Source organism: Gracilinanus agilis, chromosome 4 (assembly GCF_016433145.1).
Source record: "Gracilinanus agilis isolate LMUSP501 chromosome 4, AgileGrace, whole genome shotgun sequence".
NCBI classification, from domain to species: domain Eukaryota; kingdom Metazoa; phylum Chordata; class Mammalia; order Didelphimorphia; family Didelphidae; genus Gracilinanus; species Gracilinanus agilis.
The window spans coordinates 287,406,070-287,423,147 of record NC_058133.1 but is presented as its reverse complement, the minus strand read 5'-3'; positions in this window follow the sequence as shown (position 1 = coordinate 287,423,147).

Genomic DNA, 17,078 nt, shown 5'->3' with positions numbered 1-17,078 from the left:
TAGTTACTAGAGTCTGGTCAACAAGCACTAATTAAGTTTATTTTATTTATTTAAACGTTTATTTTATTTATTTATATGTGCAAAGGTTGTTCCCTGGTTGCGGAAATGTCAGGTAAACCTTTCCACCATAACTACAAAGCTCGAGAAGTTAAATAACTTTCCCAGGGCTGGACAATCAGTCAGTCAATAAATGAATAAGTATTTATTAAGTGACTCTGGTGAGAATATAAAGAAAGCTAAAAGCATGTCCCCCATTTATCAGGAGCTCATATATCAAAGGGGGAGATAATATGCAAATAAATATGAATATTACATGTATCTAAATATACACATATCTATTCACACATATGTACATATAGTGTATGTCTATAAACATTGTGTGCATGTATCCACATGCATAGATATACAACAAACACAATACTTAGATGTATGGGTTTATGCATATGTATGTATGTATAATTGAGCTCCAGCTGTGACCAGGCAGAGCATCCTGTTCAGTGGTTTGAAGGAAAACAGTGGAAGGTAGAAGATTTGTCTAAAAATCTAAGAAAAGGTTTCTCATCTCAAGAAGTTTATAATCTATTTAGAGAAAAAGGAGAAATGATGTGAGAACAATTAAAAGGTCACGTATTGAAAAGAAGAGATAGGAAAGTACATTAGTCTGAGGACCTGGGTGAGATTCTAACTGACTTTTATGATCTGTCTGAACATCGGCACATCACGTAATCTTCTTGGACCTCAGTTTCCCCAGCTGTGAAACAAGGGCATTGGATTAATCCTATAAATGCAAGATGACATTAAATTGATTGTATTTTATTGATGTTGAACAGATGAAGATATTTATTCATACATACAAAATAGTTATAATAAATATATAATATGTAAATATGTTTATTTTATTTATTTATATACAGAGAGAGAGAGAGAGAGAGAATAAGTGCAGCAGAATGGGGTTAGACAGATTACGAGTCCTCAGTTTTTCACAACTTGAAGTTGTGAAAGGTTCACAAGCTGGCAACTTTATTTTCACTTGTTCCCATATACCATGTCACTCTATTTTCTGTTTATAAACATCCACTAGAAATTTCCTGGCACTAGTCTAAAGGTTATGAGAAGTTACTTATATATAAACAGTACCTTTGGCACTCACATAGATGCACTTTCTCTAATAATGACTACAAATGAATGATAGAGTTTTAAAATGCCCAGAGTTATAAAGAGGATTTTTTTTTTTACAGTTTGGACAAAAACACTGGGATTAGGGATGGCAGAAGACAGCCTGTTAGTGGGACGGATAGTCTGTTTCAGGACTGTCATACCGGGAGGATGGACAGCCTATCTCCCAGAGAGTCTGCTTAGGGTTTGTCAGATGAAGAGAATAAACAATGGGAGAAGGTAACACATCAAATGAGGATCTGGCAATGGTGTGCTAGCCCAAAATCTTGAGGTAAAGTGGAAGGAGAAGTTGTAGGCAAGTGCTGGGAGAAAATGCACCCTTGAGGGAGAATTGTGCCCCCTAGAAGTTGGCACCCTTGAACAAAAGCCCAATTCACCCCTTTACTGGTTAAACATTTGCTAATACTGTTTAGTTCTTTAGCCTTGTTTCCTTTTTCCTTGTCTCTGACCTTCTCAGACCATATATATCACATATGCCAGTTTTCCTAGTTAATATGAGATGATGAGCAGCTACAATGCAGAAAAGAAAAGAAAAAAAAAAGATCCAGTAAACATAAAAGCTTCTCAAAGCATAAATAAAAGGAAATTAAAAAGTCTGTAGTTCCACACTACAAAATGCATATTAATGTGGCAGCAGTAGACAAACTGATATACAATAAAATGCAGATTTTAATTTGGCACATTGTCTGAAATTAGCGAGTTAAATTAGCTACAGTAGTTAAGGTTTATAAATTGGCTTCAGTGGAGCTACACACCAGAATTTCTAAGGGAAACATTAGCAGTTGAACATGCATTTATCACTCAGAAATAGATACACTCTGCCACATTGCTTTTGAAATCATCTGGGCAGCCTTGAGTGAATTTGTGGCAGTTTCATTAAATACTTGATGACATAATTTTGTCCTTGATTTCAATTTGTTCAACTGGCCGCTTTAAAGAAAGTTAATTTTTCTACATACTTAAACTTGCCCATTGAGGCTCCTGCGCTTACACATATGAAATCCTCAGAAACTGCGTAGCAGGATGAAAATAGCTCTGGTTCAGCAGGGAGAGGATAGAGATTCGGATCTTGCCACTGATGTTTACTGCCTGTATGTCTTCTGGTAGATCGTCACCTCCCCGAGTGCCCGTGGCTTCTTCATCTACTCAGTTAGAGAGGGTCGAACCCGGTTCCCTGTGAGGTCCCTTTTAGCTTAGAGTCTCAGTCCTGTCATCTCCTGCACTCTGACTCCTCGGAGCCTCAAAGCATCCTTACTTACCCACTAGGACCAGGCGACCACTTGGTAAGAATCTAATGAATGGATGCAGTGAAGAAAGCCTTAAGATCCTGATTGCTGTGGACAAATACATTCAATATTTTTCTTGTTAATTAATATCTGTTAAATAACTCTAAAATGCAAAGCTGTCTTTCTTAAGTCCTTCTCTGAAGCCTCAACTTGACACAGAAGTGAATGTAGTTTCTGAAAAGGCAGCTGGTGGCACTGTGGATAGAGGGCTGGACCTGGAATCAGGAAGACTTGGGTCAAAATCCGGCCTGAGACACTCACTAGCTACATGATCCTGGACAAGTCACTTAATCTCTGTTTACCTTAGTTTGTTTTTTTTTTTTTCCCATCTATAAAATGGTGATGATAACAGTTGTGAGGATCAAATGAGATAATATCTGCAAAGTGCTTAGTAGAGTACCTGGCATAGAGTAGGAGCTTAATTAGTAGCTATTATTATTCTTATTTGAGGATATGAGAGATTGCAAACTCTGTCACAATATTCTTAGAGGATTTCTGCATTGTGAATTTTATTAGGTGTTCCACAAAAATTTGGATGTTAGAGATAAAAGAAAATGTATTTAATTGTTTAATTTTTTTTCTTCCATCCCTTCTAGCTCTATTTGAACCTGTGATTAGACCTTCTTATCCCAAGGTCATTGATAGTCTAAACCAGTGGTTCCCAAACTTTTTTGGCCTACCGCCCCCTTTCCAGAAAAAAATATTACTTAGCCTGAGGGAAATTAATTTTTAAAATTTTAATAGCAATTAATAGGAAAGATAAATGCACCTGTGGCCATCACTGCCTCCCTGGATTGCTGCAGCACCCACTAGGGGGCGGTGGTGCCCACTTTGGGAATCACTGGTCTAAACATTACCCTCCAGGTTAGTTCCATCATTGACTCAGGTCTCTAAAAGTGTTTAATAAATGTCTATTAAATGAATTAATAAGAGATACCTTTGTGCCTAAGAAAGTACTAAAAAGTACTTTTACTTTGGCAGGTCCCAAGGAGGAAGGTCCATTTTTGCCACTTGGGAAAACCAGAAACTCTGGATAAGGGATCTGACATTTGAACTGCATCTTGAAGGAGTAGAATTTCCCTGGGTAGGGAGAGGGCAGTGAGGGGTCTAGAGGTAAACCAAAGCTCACAAGTGACAAAAGCCTGGATCATCAGGATAGACGGCTGAGAGCTCAGTTTTGCTGAATCTTGGAGTCCACAAAGAAGCTTGGATGAAGAAGGCTGAAAAGGTTGAGATGGAAAAGAAGAAAATATTCAAAGGCCTTGAAGGGAGGCTTCTGGGGAGTCATTGAAAGTTTTGGGCAAAAGCTTAGTAAATTAGTTAAATTAGAAAGAATAATTTTGGAAGGTAATGAAGGATAGTTTGAGGGTAGAGGCTATTCAATAGAAAACTATTGCAAGAATCCAAACAAATAAAAAAGGGACAAATTAGGAGAATGGCATCAGGGGGAAATCAATGTAAAAAAATGATAGATGCCCTTGAATTGGAACTTGAGTAAGCCACATTTTAGGGGACCCTTTATGAGGGACAAAAGATGTTTTATTCTCCAATTTAAAAGAATGAATCAGAGACCAGGAGATATAAAGGTATGTATATTAATGATATGCTGTTCTTTTTTTTTTTTTTTTATCTTTACCTTTCATCTTTGAATCAATACTGTGTATTGGTTTGGAGGCAAAAGAGCCATAAGGACTAGGCAATGGAGGTTAAGTGACTTACCCAGGGTCACACAGCTAGGACATGTCTGAGGTCAGATTTGAACCTGGGACCTCCCTTCTCTAGGTCTGAATTTCAATCCACTAAGACACCTAGCTGCCCCCAGGGGTGTGCTGTTCTACCATAAAATAGAGATTCTGCAAGGTGGAGCAGAAAATAATCATAATAAAGCACCTTAAGTTTTACAAAGTACCTAACAAATAATATCTCACACTATCCTAATGACAAACCTGAGAGATAGGGGCTATTATTTATCCCCATTTTACAGATGAGAAAACTGAAGCAGAGGTTAAGTGACTTACCTACCATCACAAAGCTAGTGTCTGAGGGTGAATTTTTCTGACTGCTCTTCTACTCTTTTATCCAAGCATCTCTTAAGGGCCTTATAAGGACGTCACATTTAAAATAAGAAGATAGGCTTATCACTACTACTACTACTAATAATAATGATGATGCCTGACATTTATATAATGTCTTAAAGTTAACAAAGCACTTTACAAATAATCTTGTCTGTGCTACTTATTACATATCAGCAAGAAACTTCTGTGTAGTAAAATTTAAGTCAAAGGAGATGAATATTTGTAAAAAATGCTTATTTATACAACATATTTGTTATAGAACATAGCATTGCCTTTGTTAATCAGTTGTTTCAGTCATGTCTGACTTTTCAACACCCCATTTGGAGTTTTTTTGGCAAAGATACTGGAGTGGTTGGCCATTTCCTTCTCCAATCTATTTGACAGGTGAAGAAACGGAGGCAAACATGGCTAAGTGACTTGCCCAGGGTCACACGGCAATTAAGTGTCTGAGAATCAATTTAAACTCGGGTCTTCCTGACTCAAGGCCTAGAATTCCATTCACTGTACCACCTAGCTGTCCTTAGTACTACAGTACCATAGAAATGCTTATTCTCTTCCACCCTAAAAATGAGGTATTTGGACTAGATTTCTAGCTCTTTCCAGTTCTCAATTCTATTTTCTTAATTAGAATCACAGCTAGAATCAATATAACAAAATGCACGAGGCATCCTTTCCATACACCCCACATCCACCCCATACCCACTTGGATTTTTTGTTTGTTTATTTTGTCTCGTTTTAACTGCCTTCCTAAATGTTTCCTTCTCCAAGACTGAAATGCAAAACAGGGACTAGCTACAGCGAACCCCTTGATTTTAGGGCCTACAGATGCTTTAGTGTAACAGTAACAGCATGGAAGATGGATGCATTTCACCTTTTTACCCAGAAGGTACAATGAGTATAAAAACAAGTGAAAATATGTGCTCTTTAGAATTCCCAGGTACAGCTTGAAATTCACATCTCGTGATGGGGTGGAAGGATGCCTGGATTTAGAGTCAAAAAAACTGAGGTTCAAATCTCAGCTCTTTATGTTTAGCTGCTTTACTTTCATCATGTAATATCCAGGGTTTTTTTTTTCCATCCATAAAGTGAAGGGATCATGTCAAATTCAAACAAAAATGGGACCGTTCAATTATATTATAAAGATTTCTGAGGGCCACATGTTGACTTGGAAAACCACATTGTAATCTACTGTATATTTATTTATTTATTTTAAAAATATTTTTCAATTTAATTTTAATCTGGTTCTGGCTGAATAAAAAGTATACTATTGCTACTGCAATGGTGCCCATCGACTGCTGGCCAGTGCAAGACAGCTCTGGACTGAAGAATTCTTTCTATCCATTCCAACTCTAAATCTATGAGTCTATGTGAATGTCTGGTATCTATAGGCTGATAGTTCCACAAACGTAGTTTTTTTACTATATACTACCGTATGTTTTGAGTTGCTGCGCTAACTATCTCTCTTACTATTTCCTCTCATGTGACAATTGCATTCTTAAAATCTCTGTTCTCTGAATGGGAGGTATTTTTATGCCATCAGCTATGATCACCCAGGGCTTGTAAGAAAATTATAGAAGAAAGTGTAGGGGATCTGTAAACACACAAATGGACCGGATTATAGAAATTCACTTCTAAGTAACTTTTTTTTAACTTAGAACATACTTTCCCATATTAAGCAATGCTTTGAGTAATGATTAAATTACCAGATCAATCCTGATGTATGTTTTGAGCCCGGAAAAAGGGGGGGCTGAGAAGCCTAAGGAGGAAGAGAACGAAGTAGAGAATTTGCTCCCCTTTTCCTAGCTTAGGGTTCTGCATGTTTCTTCCATCTTCTCATGACCCTTTTCCCCAGTCATTCAACTGCCCTCAGCAGTTGAATGCCATTGTGATGTGCCATCTTTGCTACCACTCGGGCTCTAACCCCTCCAATTATCCACCTTTCACCCATCTAATCGAATATCTTTTTCTTCTTAGTCTGGGCTCTCCTAGTATAGCAATCTGATCCATTCTTAAGTGTGAATGACTGATAAAACCAAAACCTCCTGAATCAGTGTTTCAAAAAAGCACAGGAGGCTTGCTAACATAAATAAGTTTCCAAAATGTGGAATTTCTGGCAGCATAAGGAGCTGAAGTGAAAACAATATTTAGCCCATACAGAGGGAGATATTCTTCAACAAAGAAGCCCAAACCCAACCTGGTACTATGGACATCTAGCCTCAGTGCCCTAGAACTTCCTACTTTTGACACCTTTCTCTTTTTGTCCATTTTGGAAACCAATGATTCTCTAAAAGTATCAAGTGTTATTTCAACATAGTGGTGGCTGAGGGCATAAGAAAGGATGTACCAAAAGCAATTATGTGTGTGTGTGTGTGTGTGTGTGTGTGTGTGTGTGTGTGTGTGTGTTGTTAGTATTGGGTCTCTGCAAGTTGAAGACTTTTCATTTAGTGCATTTCATGGGGTTTTGCATACTCATTTCCTTTTTCTCTAGGCATTTTCCTCCCAGCCCAATGGGAATGAGCTTATTTAAAAGTTATTTTGAAGGAAAGCTATTGTTGTCCTTATAAAATGCATTTTGATAATTTCTTTGGTCTGTAAGAATGCTCTTCTCCTAAACCAACTATGCTTTAACGTATACACAATCTGGAGATTTTATGGAGGTTGTCTAAGTATACGGTTATATAAATAGTATTTACTTATTACCTTTTGGATCTGAAATGGTCAGTTCAAGAATTTTAAGACAATGAAGAAATAATATTTTTGGTTTGCTTTACTTTATGGAATGAGTAATTTTATGGCATTAGTGCCTAAAGTTAAATTAGGGAAAAAAAGTCAAAATTTTACAAATTCCAATTGAGATAGTATTTATAATACAAAGAAAAATAAAATGACAAACACCATTCAAATTATGTAGCTCCCCTTACTAGTGGAGTTTAAATTGAAGAGCACCCAAGCAAAATTTTGTTAGTTCTATCATCTTCCAGCACTTCTCAGAAATACTCTGTCACAAATCCATCCCCCCAGCTGCCTTACTGGAAGGGAACCCATGCCTGGGCTAAATTGAAAAGAATATAGTGAAAGAATGGATGACCCTAAAGTTATACTGATGAGAGTCTTCTATTAATTTCCTATATAATTTAATGAAATACACTACCATCCCAATAAGTCTCAGGTTCTCAGAATATCTTTCAACAGCCAGGCACTGGGAGGTGGGGGAAACCTTTATCTAATTTGTTTTCTATTGAATGGTATATCTATGTGTGTTTGCTTGTTTTAAAATTTTACTCCTATGATTTCCCCCCTTGGTGTCTCAGCTTTATATTACTCTGAAAAAATCAATAAATCCTTTGCACATAATAATGCTTACCTACTCTACCTCACAGGGGTCTTGTGATTTGTAATTAATTAATGTTTGTAAAGAGCTATGGGATTGCCCTGCATTGGCAAGGCACTCTCAGTGCCAAAGGATCATTATTAATAGGTATTAGTATCCAAATGCCTCTAGATGTCAGCAAAACATCTTTTTATAAATTTAATTTGACAGCCATTTTCAAAAGCTCAGGCTGAGTATTTCCCCCCCTTTCTGGAGACCCACAAAGAAAAGCAACACAAACAGTAGCAGTGGTTTTCTTCTTTTTACTTAAATATGATTCTTTACCTTCTGTAAGCCTTTATAATACCAAGGAGTGTGAAAGAAGCCAGAACCATTATGCTTCTTATTGGTATTTGGTCTGAATATACCTCAGAGCAGATTGAGTAATTTTCTAGACAATTCAACATTGAAGGCTAATCTTTTTCTAAGAAAGGGTCTTTCATTTCCTCACCTTTAGAGAATAAAGTCATGGGGGAAGGCAGTAAATTAGTAGCATTCCTCTTTGTGGAAGTACAAAGTCTTATACTTTTATATGGCTGTGGAATTTTCCTTAATCTGACCTATTATAAAATGCTTTATTTATGCTTTTTTTGTATTTTATACAGTTTTTGCATTCAAACTAAACCCACCTCATAGACAAATAGTTAAGTCAAGAAAATTGGCAGGTCTACTGAGAGAGGAGAGAATATGCAACAAATTTACTCACAACCAATGAGAAGGTGTGACATCAACAAGTTTTCTGAAGCAAGATTAGAAACTATGTACAATTTGTTTCTGATGTTTTTATTATTTTATTTACATTATACATGTGTTTCTCCCAGTTCTACCCAACCTCCTTCCCCACCATCTGGGGTTAAAGAAGTCTTCTCATGTTCATCTGATTTCTACACATTCTTGGTTTCTTTTACAGTAATGATATTCCATTATATTCAAGTACCATAGATTTTCTAGCCCTTCTCCAACTGATGGGAAACTATTTGCTTCCTGTGTTTCCCCCTTCTTCCTTTGTTACAAAGAGTACTGCTATGAAGATTTTAATATTAGACTCTTTGTTATTTTGCTATTGCTTTGGGGGATATATGTTCAATGTTGGGATCACCAGGTAAAAAGGTTGGAAGTTTGAACTTTGAATTGTTCCAAATGCATCATCAGAATGGTTGGGCCAATTTATAGCATCATCAAAAGTGTTCTAGTATTCTAGAGGAAAGAGTGATGGACTTTGACTCAGAGAATATAGGTTCAAATTCCTACTCTGCCATTTACTATGTAAGAGACCTTGAATAAATCACTTAACTTCTCTGGGTAAGTCATCATTTTTCATTCTTTGTAAAATGAAGTAGAGGGTTTAGATTGCATGGCCTCTAATATCTGCTCTAATTCTATGATCATTTATCCTATTTTCATTTTGATCTGCATTGAGAATTTATCTAGAGAAATGTGTGAATATTTTTAAAACAGATCTTATTTTGGGTAGGTTGTTTCAAGAGCTCAGGCAACACTACTAAGAAAGAGAAAACAATTGAGACAAACAACTAAATAATTCAGGCATCTCGTTCCCTCATCATGCAGTTGTTATTTTTTAAGAACATTATGATTTAAATGATTGAGATTAGTTGTCAGTGATAATCAGTGTCATCCCAAAGGTTCATTTCTCTACTTTACATTGCTATATTTGTGAATCACAAGGATATATACTATAAAAAAAAAGGGGTGGTGGGTTTTGGATTATATTGCTATATAAGCTCGTAATCAGTTAAGCATCAGCCCTCCTTGAAAGGGAGTATAATAAAACTCCACATAGTAAAGAAGACGAGTAGCGGGGCAATCTTTACACAGGACAGCAGACTGGTGGAATGTTGCACCACCCCATCAGACTACATCTGGAGAATGGGGCTTATCTGCAGTGCTGAATTTAGTCTAAGCCAGTATGTAGCTTGCTAGGAACTTCTAGGCTGAGGCTAGAGGTGCAGGTGACATATCCCAATCCTGACTACTTTTACTAGCCTTTTTGTTTTCCTTTATATTCATTGCTCTGGTTGTGTCTTTCTTCTCAATAAGGGAACTAAGTTTCCAGGGTTTCAGTTCTACACCCCACCAAACACCTCAGATTTCTGAGAAATGATTCTCATTTTTCCTCTAGTTTACATTAGGTTTTCCCTAGTGCATGTAATAAGGTAACCAGATTACAAATGTGAATCAGGTATAGAGCAGGCAGTTTTATTCCCACATGCAACAAAGGGAATGTTGAGCAATAAATAATCATGGAATGATTACAACCAGTTGAGATGCTAATATTCAAACAATGTTTGGGGCATGTGAAAATAATCTCTTTGTGAAACCTGCATATTATCTATTTCATATTTCCTCTCCATCAAATATAGCCTGATTAATTAAGGTGGTTTCTTTCATTTGGTGGTTTGTCTTTAGTACTTCTTTATTTAAAAAAAATTTTTTTTAACTCTCACCTTCTGCCTTAGAACCAATACTGTGTATTAAAAAAAATTTTTTTTTTAAAATTCTTACCTTCTGCCTTAGAACCTATGTGTTGGTTCTAAGGCAGAAGAATTGTAAGGGCTAGGCAATGGGGGTTAAGGTCTAGTACTTCTCCCTGTGCCACTGCCATTGCTACTGCAGCAGCTCCAATAAATGAAACCCTACTGCCCATGTTTTTAGGAAGGGGAAATTTCATTCAACTTTGGAATCTCACAAAGCCCTCTAAGCAAAGGAAAAAAAAAAAGACACAAGGGGCAGCTCTGTTACAGACACCATATTTCTTAAGAAGCCATGAATCACATTTTGTTGCCTGGTTGTGAGAAGGACATCCCTCTACCCAACCATGAGAGCCTATGGAGTCATCATGCTATCTTGATGCCACCAGGAAGGAGAACCCTGAAGAGGCAGATTATTACATCTATGAAATTACAGCCTAGCTGCTAATTAGGTGCCATTAATGGATGATAAGAAACAGAATATCTGTACCTTCTCCAAAGCTGGTATCAGTTGGGAAAGGGAAGGAAGAACCTCTTCATCAATCATCCCCAGGAGAGTACTACATTAAGAAGAACTTTGATAATGTAATGTCCAGAGAAGGAAAACTTGTTAATGAAGGATTTCCTATATATTCCATAAAATGATTGGTGTTTCAAATGAGAATGTTTAGCCTGAAGAAGAGACTTAGGGAAAGACATGAAAACTATCTCAAAATATTTTATTATTTACCGTATAGAAACCAGATAATATTGGTTTTGTTCTATCCCAAAGGGTAAAATTAGGAGCAATCAGCTGAAGTTACAGAAAAGCAAATTAGATTTGACATAAGGATAAACTTCATGACTTTCAGTTAGGCCAAAAGGGAAGGTAATAATGAAAATCTTCCAACAGAGATTGGACCACCACTTGTTAGATAAATTGGAGATAGGTTGGGATTATGTTTAGTTTGGGGGTAGCCTAGATGGACTCTGAGGTTCCTCTCTTGGGAGATTATGCATGTAATTTTGTGACAAAAACACTTTATCTTTCTGAACTTCAGTTTTCCCTCTGATAAAATAAGGACAATGATGTGTGTACATTCTTCCTCACTGGATTGTTCTGAGAAAAATGCTTGGCTTATCATGAAGTGTTATGCAAATATGAGCTATAATAAGTTCATACTAATCATGGACAAAGATTTGCATTTGGGCTAATATCCAGTGAGTTGTTATTTGAAAATTTGTTCATTAGAATATAGTTGGGAGTTTCATTATGAAGAATGATCTTGGTACCTGTCATCCTATAAATTTTTCTCTTTTGTTTTTTTGTTGTTATTTTGTTTTTAATTTTTCTCTCTTGGAGTGGGTCAGTGCTGGGAAATGTGGGCTCTCTGTGATGTACTTAGGACTATGAATTTCAGCCCCTTTACCTCATACCAATAGGCAGTGTTGACTATTGTAAACAAGGAAAGATTCAGTTTAAATAAAGAAATTATTATAGTTGGCAATAGCTGTATAAACATGGATTTCTTAATCCTTAGATGTTTCCTCTTAATAAACTGTATACTCTAGTAGAAAAGGAAATTTGTCAAAACTTTGTATCATGCCAAAGGCAAATCATAATAATTATCATACAGTAGGAAACTTAATAAATGTTTGTTCTTTTATGATTGGTGAATTAAAATGAACTTACTAATCAATCAATTAACAAACATTTATTAAGAATTTAAAATGTTTCAGGCATGTAGTCTATCAGGGTAATAACAAAGGTGTATATTCTAATACATATACATATTTGTAACTGTGTGTCTGACAACATGTTAAATATCAAGAATACAAAGAAAAAATGTCTCTCTTCAAGGAATTTATAATAAGCAATACATACATATATATATTCATATGTGAGTGTACACATATTATTTTTGTATACACATAAAGAACACTAAACTCTACCAAAATTAGAAACACCTTTCCATTTTTAACTATATTAAGGACAGCTAAGGGGAGGAGAGGGAAGGACAAAAAGAACAGATGTAATATAAAGAAAAAGATGGAGAAACAAGCCTTTTGTTTGCAAAGTTTTGTCATTAATAAATACTACTCTTTTTAAAAAAGGCTTTTAAAATAACTTAAAATTCATAGATTTGTTATTAAAGACATTTATGCTATGCATGAGAGTTTTGCTAATCTTATCTATTGATTCAATATCATATGAATAGAATATAACACCAGCAACCATTTGGTAATAAATATCCTTCTTTGAAGTGGGAATTAAAGTGTTTTCTCTTTGGTAAATATGAGAATTGTTATTATTAATTTTTGTATTTTATCAGTTGAAAATAACCACTGCTGAGCCCAGTGACCAGGAGTCATTGGAAGTGATCTGTATTCTTTCTATCTCCATTTTTAAGATGTTTTGGATCTGCAAACATTGTTTTGGGTCTGCAAACAATCATACCTGGGGAGCCCAACCACCTAAAAATTTAAAAAGAAAAAGGTTAAATTACTTACCTTGGACTATGGCTCCTTGACTCATGTCTAGAGTTTGCCCATAGGGTGAGTAGAAAGATACCCAATATACAACATGAACACAATATGGGACAGCTATTTATTTTCTCTACATTGTAAGAAATGTATACACAAATACCCACTGAAAGTAAGATGTTAAAAAAAAAAAAAGTAAGATGTAAAACAGGATCCTATAACGCATAGCTATGTTTAGAAGATTGTGACTTAAAAACCATCAAAACATGCATTTTGATCCAGTTCTGTGCCTTATTAACCACTCTAAGTCTCATTTTCTCTTCTACAAAATGAGGGAGTTGCACTAGTTGATTCCAAAGGTCCCTTCCATCTAAATCAGTGATTCCTAAAGTGGGCACCACCGCCTCCTAGTGGGTGCTGCAGTGATCCAGGATGGAGCGGTGATGGCCACAGGTGCATTTATCTTTCCTATTAATTGCTATCAAAATTTAAAAAAAAATTAATTTCCAGGGGACTAAGTAATATTTTTTTCTGGAAAGGGGACGGTAGGCCAAAAAAGTTTGGGAATCACTGATCTAAATCTTTGGTCCTATGATGCAATGGATTCATAATTTCATCAGTATAAGTACTATCTCCTCTAGTCCAAATAACAGCTTATCCAGGTTTTTCTCAGAAACTTCTAGGCTAATAGATTTAAAGTTGTAAATGACCTTACAAATCATTGCACCAGTAGGTTGACTACTAAATGATTAATAATTTGGCCTTCACAATCTATTATAATTATAAATGCAATTAATTAATTATAATAAATTTGTTTTTTAATATACGTAAATACATATGTATATATTATTATTTTAAGGTTGCAGTGGATTTTTCTCTTTAACAAACTATGAGGTAAAATTATTATTATCGTCTCCTTTTACATATGAGGAAACTGAAACTTAGAAAATAGAAGAAAACAGAAGGGACTCTCCCATTGTTATACAGCTAGTTAAGCAACATGGAAAGCAGTCAGGTAAAGGATTTTAAGTATTAAAGCCTCACTTTGGGCTTTTTTAAAGTATAGGGTTTATTGATAGTTTACAATTCAATTTAAGCAATATACTTTATTATATAAGAAGAGTATGAGATATATTCACCATGCCTCAGTGCCATCTTATGTCCATACTTTGATCTTGATAAGGGAAATGAAACCATAACACAGACAGCCAGAATTAACTCAGGAAATAGGATCTCTTTAAGTCATAATCGAGTGCTGGTATGTTCCATAATATTAGGGGCTATGTGGTTTTATATTGAGATAGGCAAAGAGAGAATTTTCATATGCATCAATCTAGAGTAAGCAGACCACAGGTACAATAAATTAAATAGCTTATTTATTTGATGGATTGTATAAAAAAATTTTAATTTGCTTTAAATCAGCATAATTCCTCTTTTACCAACTGTTTCTGTTGGGGACTAAGAGAATGCCAACATTTTTAATACTCATATATGCAGCATGGGGTGTCTGTATAGAGAATCTCTCTCAAAGTCATAAATACATATATATATATATGCATGTATATACATATATATATATTCAAGTCTAGTATCTTAAATATACTACTGCCTGTGTAACGATGGACAATTTATTTAAACTCTTAATGTCACAGTTTGTGTGACTTTGATGATGACTCTGGAAGAGAGTGAAACTGATGACTTTGCAATTTTGCCCCACTTTTATATCCATGCATATTTTTCCATATTTCATACATGAAACAAGATATCACCCTCATGATGTCTGTCATTGGTCCTCTTCAAAATGAAAGAAAAAACACAATTTGTTATAGGGAAGCACAGAAGTTGATTGTCCTGCTATTTTTTTCAAACCTTTACCTTCTATCTTAGAATTGATACTAAGCATTGGTTTGAAGGCAGAAAAGTGACAAGGGCTAGGCAATTGGGTTTAAGTGATTTACCCAGAGTCACATAGTGAAGAAGTATCTGAGGCCAGTTTTGAACTCTATTTTTATTTTTGTTTTATTATGAGTGGTATATTCCTCTAATAGATTATAACTCCTTCAGGGCAAAGACTTAATCCTACTTAGCATTGTAGGCATCATAGTAGATAAAAGACTGGATGATCTTGGTGTCAGGAAGACCTAAATTCAAATACTGCCTCTGGTATAAGTACCGTGGTTATAGGAAAATTATTTGAACACTCTGAGTCTCCATTTTCTTAAATATAAAATAGAAGAGTATCATGTAGTAGGCAGAAAGCTAGCCTTCTGGTGAGGAAGACCTATTTTCCTGTCCCATCTCTGAAACATGCTATTTAGCACCTTGGAAAGTCATATTACATTCAAATAACCCTAGCAAAACTCTTAACCTTCTAAGTTTCAAAACAGATTTTTATCTGCATTATTAGAAGGCTTTCCTCATTGGGAGTCCACTTTAGCAAAGAATTAGAGGTCTGATACCACCTTGATCCCTACTTCCAAAACAAAAAAAAACAACATTATAGACACTACTACACAGGGTTATTGTTAGGTTTAAGTGAGTTAATCTATCTAAATGGAGGGGTTCTTATCCTGAAATACATGAAATTAAAAAAAATACTTTGGTAGTTATACTTTGATATGGTTTGGGCCCTTTATAATCTTATGTATTTTATTTTATGCATTTTATATTCAGAGAAGAGGACCCATAGTATTCACTGGGCTGCCAAAAGGCACCATGATACATTAAAGGTTCAGAAATCATGGCCTTAACGAAATCTTCCTCAATGCTATGTCATGAAGTTTCTGAATGTGTTTCTACCCCACATTCCAGTTAATCCCTTTTAAATTAATATAAAATAGCCTGTTAAACACATTAGACTGCTTCTACTGTCAAAGTCAAAATAGAATTGCTTTAAAAACTGCTCTATTTGACCTCCTGCATTATGTAACTCAGCAAGGTTAATGCCAGGTAGGGTTAGAAAGGCCCAAATCTTATGCCCTCTCCACCACTTCCTCGCATGAAGCTAGTCTCTCTAACTTCAGAGAAATACCCTTTTGTCAGTCAATAAGCGTATAAAGTTCCAGGCACTGTGCTAAGTGCTGGGGATGCACAAGGAAGGCAAAGACAGCCATTCCTTATTGCAAGGGAAATCTCTTTGGGCAAAAATGGTACCCAATTCAAAGTCAGAAACTCTAAACCCAGCACCCAGCAAAGCTCCTGACACACTAGGGATAGCTAGGTGGCAAAGTGGGTAGAGTGTTGGGCCTTGAGTCAGGAAGACTCCTTTCCCTTAGCTCAAATTTGGCAAAAGACACTTGACTAGCCGTGTAATTCTGGGCAAGCTACTTAAGTTTGCCTCAGTTTTCTCATCTGTAAAATGAACTGGAGAAGGAAATGGCAAACCATTCTAAAAACTACAATAAGATCACAAAATGTCAGATATGACTGAAACATCTGAAAAATAATGATAATAAAAATAAGTGTTTATTGACATGTTGCTGATTGCTAACTTTTGTCTCTAGCCTAAGCTCATTTAAGTTTTTATAGAAAAGCAGAAGTAGTTAGTCAATGAAACCCAAGAGCTTCTCCTGTAAGTCATCATATTTTTATGCTTTGGGGGAAGGAAATGGTGTAGAAAAAGGGGGGAAAAATTGCTTCCCTTCCTTCAGGTTATAAATTGGTCAGAAATCTAGGGAGATAAAGATTCAGGGTTGAAAAGCCCACCTTTTCAGAGCTTGCTCTTATGGACTCTATGGAAGAGGTGATTCTGCTAACAAAAACCCATCCACAGAGTTTAAGTGGCTACTAATCTTGGAGGCAGTTCTATTCACTGGATATCAATGAAAGGAATTCTCTTTGATTTCTAAGCTTGGGGCTAGAGTGAGTCTTTTTTTTAGAGGAACCATTCAGATGCATATCAATTCCCTGTAATCTCATCAAGTTATTTAAAAGAACTCAAAGAATTGATCCCAGACATCCTTAAATTATCTCCACCTATTTACACTATTTATACAGTGCCTGCTTAATAAATAGTGTTTGGATGAATGAATGTTTTAATGAATTAATAAATGAACAGTGAATACTTCAGACAAAGGATCAATATAAAGAACTTCCAAATGAATTATATAGGCAGATGATGAGCCCTTAAATTGTTGAGATTGGAGGACTGGGCCTCTAATAATGACTACATTTCTTTTGTATCCCTCATCATTTTTCAGAACCAATTTACAATCTTAAG